At 37.6% G+C, this 6160-nt stretch overlaps 1 pseudogene; it reads left to right on the forward strand.

The window, feature by feature from the left end:
• Positions 1-4860: 4860 nt before the first annotated feature.
• LOC131252442 (small nucleolar RNA R71) lies at positions 4861-5004 on the forward strand (annotated as a pseudogene).
• Positions 5005-6160: the final 1156 nt, after the last annotated feature.

The raw sequence follows: 6160 nt of genomic DNA on the forward strand, positions 1-6160 counted from the left end.
TGATAAAAAATGTAAAAATTAAACCACACAACGAAACACAAAGAATTATAGTGGTTCGCCTATGTGTACACCAACTATTCAACAAAAGCCATACAACTACTCCACTCCAATATCCTTACACAGTGGATATTAGCGTTCATTATGAAAATAGATTTTTCTTAGGTTCACCTAAAACCCTCACAATTGTGTCTTTCAAGTGGGCTTACACAATTCAAAAACCACACTCTTTGAGTTTTCTGGCTCTCCTCAAATAACCAAAAGGAATGAGATTTTTCTGGCTTAACCTCAAAAGAAACCAACACAATAAAAATTACAATAATGAAAAATACCTGGATTTCTCCTTTTGTTGCAGCCCAGAAGAACCAAGACAGAGTAGAAGTTCGAATAGAAGTTCAATGTCCAATACTCACTTATGAAATGGTTTTAGGTTCTAATTAATTTTAAATTAAATCAAGTTGGGCTAGCTCTTATTTGATTTTGATTCCAAGAAGTGGGAATTCTTCAATCCCTCTTTCAAATCAGATTGGAATGCAGAATACAAAGTCAAATATAAAAAGCTAATAAAAGAGAATATTAAATATGCACAATATAGCTTAAAAGATTACAAACTTATCTCTTAGAGTGATGCCTTGATTTTACTTGAATTGAATATCAAACTCTGAAAATTGTGCTCTATTTATAGTTGTAGAAATTACGTCTATGATTGGTCCTGTGGACACTATGACTGGTCGTAGGAAGAACTGATTTTTGAAATTTTGAGCACGATCGGATAAAATTGTTCCACGACTGGTCGTAGGCACTCCATGACCGATCATGAGGCCTCCACTACTGGTCGTGACCTGTCCATGACTGGTTATGAGGAGGAAGGAATAGTTGCTGGAGTTTGAGTCATAGCCGCTAGACTGGTCATGAACGAGTCGTGCACTGTTCACACGACTGGTTGAGCAGTCTCCAGGACTGGTCGTGGCTTAACAAAAAAATTCTAAAAATTTGGAACAACTTAGGACTGGTCGTGGAATTTCTTGGACTGGTTGAGCCACTGTTAGGACTAGTCGAACAAAGTTCAGAACTAGTCGAAGAACAGACCAAAACACTTATAAAATAAGTAATTAACTTATGTATCCGAAATGACCTACCCTAAGGTCAATCTAAGGTCTTTCCTACCTTGAACATGAAGTATGAACATTGAACCTTCTTTTCTTCAGATGATGGACGATCTTTAAAGCCTATGAAGCTTGAAATCTCGACACATAATGAAGCTTGAACTTGTAGTTCTTGAGTTGTACTTCACCTTGAGTCTTGAACAAGATCTCATCTTTCGATGTAGTTTTAAAGCACTGAGCTTTGAAGCTTACAGAAGAGAACAATGTACTTGATTTTGCAGTTCTTGAAGTAGATCTTTGTTCTTGACTTGAAGCATTGTCCTTGTACATGTGATGCATTTTCTTGAACATATATACCAATGTGCTACATAAGACACAGATTGAGGTTTTAACACTACAAAATTTGACAATTAAAGGAGCATGAAACCATAGCACTTACACGTTCTCTACTCCCTTTTTGTCTCGTATTTTCAAATCAAATTCCTGGAGTAGGAGTATTCATCTTATCAAACGGGGCTTAGCATCATTCTTAGAGAGAAGGTACTTTAGCGCCACATGATCGGTGTAGACGATGATCTTGGATTCGATCACGTAGGACCTAAATTTGTCCAAAGCAAACACTACGGCTAAGAGTTCATTCTCCGTAGTAGAGTAGTTCACTTGGGCAGGATTTAGAGTTTTACTTACATAGTGAATAATGTATGGCTTCTTTTCTTTTCTCTGGCCTAACATTGCCCAAATAGCATAGTCAGATGCATCATACATAATCTCAAAAGGAACGCTCCAATCGGGTGGCTGCATGATAGGTGGGTAGTCAATATGGCCTTGAGCTTAGTGAAAGCTTCCTGGCATTGCTCAGTCCACTCGTATGATACATCCTTTTGAAGTAGATTACATAAAGGATGAGAGAAGTGACTAAATTCTTTTATAAATAGTTTGTAAAATCCAGCGTGTCCTAAGAAGGATCGCATGTCTCGTATGCTCTTGGGTGGAGGTAGGTTAAAGATAAGATCAATTTTAGCCTTATCTATCTCAATTTTCTTACGAAACATAAAATGACACTTCTCCCAATTTAGTACCAAATTCTTTTCCTCACATCATCAACACATTTTTTAGATTTTTCAAATACTTGCTAAAGGATGGACCAAAGATAGAGAGGTAGTCCATGAAGACCTCTAAATATTGCCCCACCATATTAGAAAATATACTCAACATGCATCGCAGAAAAGTGGTGGGGGCATTATACAGTCTAAATGACATCATTCGATAAGAAAATGTGCCAAAGGGGCATGTGAAAGTGGTCTTTTTTTAATCTTCAAGGGCTATCTCTATTTGATTGTAGGCCGAATATCCTTCAAGGAAGCAATAGTAAGAGTGACCAGCTAGCCTTTCTAAGATTTGATCAATAATGGGCAAAGGAAAGTAGTCATTCCTCATGATGGTATTTAACTTTCTATAGTCAATGAGACATTCTCTAACTAGTAGTAACTCTAGTTGGTATGAGTTCATTGTTGGCATTGGCTACGATGGTGATTCTGGACTTCTTAAGAACCACCTGAGTTGGACTCACCCACTGGCTTTCGGATATGAGGTATATGATACCCACATCCAACAACTTAAGTATTTTAGCCTTAACCACTTTCTTCATATTTAGATTTAATTGACATTGTGGTTGTTGGGAGGTCTTCGCATTATCCTCAAGATGAATGTGGTGAATACTAATCAAAGGGTCAATTCCCTTGAGGTTCACAATTGACTATCCAAGGGCTCCTTTATACTCGGTGAGTAGAGATATGCATACTCTCCTGTTCTTGCTCAAGGTGTGACGAAATCACCACCTGGTATGTCTCATCTTGACCTAAATAGACATATTTAAGATCGGAGGGCAAAGGCTTTAGGTCGAGCTTCGGTGCTTTGAGGCTAGACGGTAAAGGCACTACATTAGTTTGGGGTAATTCTTCAAATTATGGCCTCCACCGGTTAACTTTAAGTACCAGCGTAGCATCAAGCATGACATCCATCTCCCTAATCGTGTCATCATCCAAATCAGGGGAGTGGGCCAAGCATGTCTCTAGAGTGTTAGAGTATAGAGTCAAAAGTGCTCTATCTTCCACGAAAGAATCGATCATGTTAATGTTGTGGGTATCATCATCATCCTTTGACTATTTGCTGATATTGAAAAAGATGTTGAGCTCCAATGTCATATTTTTGAAAGATAGATTCATAATCCCATTCCTATAATTAATGATATCGTTTAATGTAGCAAGGAATGGGCGACCAAGAATGACTGATATCTGAGTGTTCACATCCACAATGGGTTGAGTATCCAGAACTATAAAATCTACTAAGTAGTAGAATTTATCAACCTGGACCAACACATCCTTGATCATCCCTCTTGGTACATGAAATGATCGATTAGCAAGTTGTAACGTGATCCGAGTGGGTTTTAATTCACCAAGACCCAGTTGTTTGAGACCGAGTAAGGAATTAGATTTACACTCGCCCTCAAGTCAAGAAGTGCATGCTCAATCCGGTAATTCTCAATTACACAAGTGATGGTTGGGCTACCGGGATCTTTGTATTTTTGTGGCACATCTTGCTTGAGAACGACACTCACTTTTTCTGTCAAAAAGATTTTCTTTTGTATGTTTTTCCATCTTTTGGTAGTGCATAGATCTTTTAGAAATTTGGTATATGAAGGGATTTGTTTAACGACATCCAGTAGAGAGATGTTGACCTTCACTTGTTTAAGCACCTTTAGAATATCCTGAGAATTAGATAAAGGTTTTGGTGCAATCAATCGTTGAGGGAATGGTGCAATCGGCTTACTTCGAGATTTCGGTTCTGACTCATGTGGAGTAATTCTAGGTCTATCATTCTTATCTTCTTTGGGGTCCTTAGGCTTTTTAGCCCTTATCGGAATAGATTTGTCAATTGTCTCTCCACTCCTAAGAGTGGTGATAGACTTGGCTTGCTCCATTTAATTTGAAGAGCTTAGGTTACTAATTTCACATTGTGGCTTTGGATTGGGGAGAGGTTGGGTAGAAAGCATCCCTTTCTCCCCACCCGCTAAGTGTGACTCAATCCTTAGAATGGATGATGCAAATATTCTTATTGTTGTTTTGATATCCTGAAATGCTTGTACCATATTCTGTTTTGTATGAATTTTTGAACCTTATCCTCTTGAGGCCTCTTCTGATTTAAAAATTGAGTAAGGGCCTCTTGTGGGTTAGCCGTTTGTCCATTCCTCCAACTGAAATTTGGATGGTTTCTCTAGATGAAATTGTATGTATTTGAGGTGGGTACTCTGAAAGGTCTTTGGTAGTTGTTCATGGCATTCGATTGCTCAATCAATATCTCTTAAAAAATAGGAATTGTTGGGCAATTCTCAGTTCTATACATGTTACAAGCACAAATACCATAAACAACTTCCATAGCCTTATCAGATTTGATAGGTTCTGCCTTTTTAAGTTCAATGGCCTCGACTTTTCTTATAAGATTAGCTACTCTTGCACTCATATCATCTTCCTCTTTTAGAACATAAATTCCTCCCATTTCCTTTAAGTGAGTAAGCTTAGAAGTGGGGAGTCTTGGAGAGGTGTCCCATGATTGTGCATTTTCTACCAATTGATCAAGGTAATCCCACGCATCATCGGGCTCTTTGTTCATGAATTCACCATTACACATCATCTCTATGAACTGGCGCACTAGTGAAGTCAATCCGTTACAGAAAAAGCTTATTGTTCGCCATACTTCATAGCCATGATGTGGACAAGAATTCATGAGATCTTTGAACCTTTCCCAGCATTGGAAGAAGGTCTCTTCCTCTTTTTGGGTAAAGTTCATGATTGCCTTCCTTAAAGCGTTAGTTTTATGAAACAGAAATTTTTTTTTTGAGAAATTCCCAGGTCATCTCGGCCCATGTGTCGATATATCTTGGCTTTTAGGAGTGCATCCATGTCTTAGCCTTTTCTTTTAATGAAAAAGGAAACAATTTAAGTCATACTGTGTCCTTAGACACGTTTGAAAAGTGTAATGTAGCTATTATCTCATCAAACTCGTTGATGTGCAAATATGGACTTTAAGAATCTTAGGAAGGAGTTGTATCACTCTAGGTTTGATGTCCACATTTCCTGCATTAAGTGGAAAGACTATGCAGGAAGGTGTACTCACCCCCGCCGGTTGTAAATAATCGTGTAAAGTACGAGGTGGGGGTACATTATCCACCTCGTTTTCATCTTGAACTTCCTTAACTGGTGGTTGAAGTTGATTTGCATCCATCACTTCAATTAACTAAGAGTATCTCAAGTGGTGTCTAATCCTTTGATGGATAGGCAACCCTTCGACTAATCCTCCACTCAAGAGATGTTGAGTGTTCTCACGAACCCACTTGGGCATAACTAAACAATTAAACCTAAAAAGAAAACTAAAAAAACTAAAACAAATAAGAGATCTAAAAAAAAAAAAGAGGAAAGGTTGGAACAAAATTACCAAATAAGAGTTACTATGTTAGGAATCCTACAAAATAGAAAACAATGTTAGTTCCTAAAAATAATTGTAGAAAAAATCCTAACCTAAAAACATAGCAGAAAAATAAATCCTAATCTTAACCTAATTCTAATACCAATTAATTCTAAAAAAACATAGCTGTAGTCCCTGGCAATGGCGCCACAAACTCGTTCACAACCCTAAGTGTAGGGTTGAGATGTAGTAACAACTCGTGAGAACGAAGTCGAATCCACAAGGACTAAACTTGTACGTATTCTGAAAAGAACTAGAATTAGAACTAGAAGAAGATCTAAATTTGAATTCTGGAATAAAAGAGAGTAATTAGGAATAATGTTTAAGCTATTAATTGAAGGTGGGAACTAGGGTGCTAAGGATCCACTTGTAGCTATTAAGATGCTACCTTGCTTGATTCAATAAACATAATTGGAATTGGAGTCTTATGCTATCCAATTGGAAGATAAAGTAATTTAAATCAAATTTGAACTTTTGATCGACCTAATTCTCAATGGAGGAGAATTGTGAAGATTGGAAGGGATTCCATCACCCTA

This window comes from Magnolia sinica, chromosome 7, assembly GCF_029962835.1.
Source record: "Magnolia sinica isolate HGM2019 chromosome 7, MsV1, whole genome shotgun sequence".
NCBI classification, from domain to species: domain Eukaryota; kingdom Viridiplantae; phylum Streptophyta; class Magnoliopsida; order Magnoliales; family Magnoliaceae; genus Magnolia; species Magnolia sinica.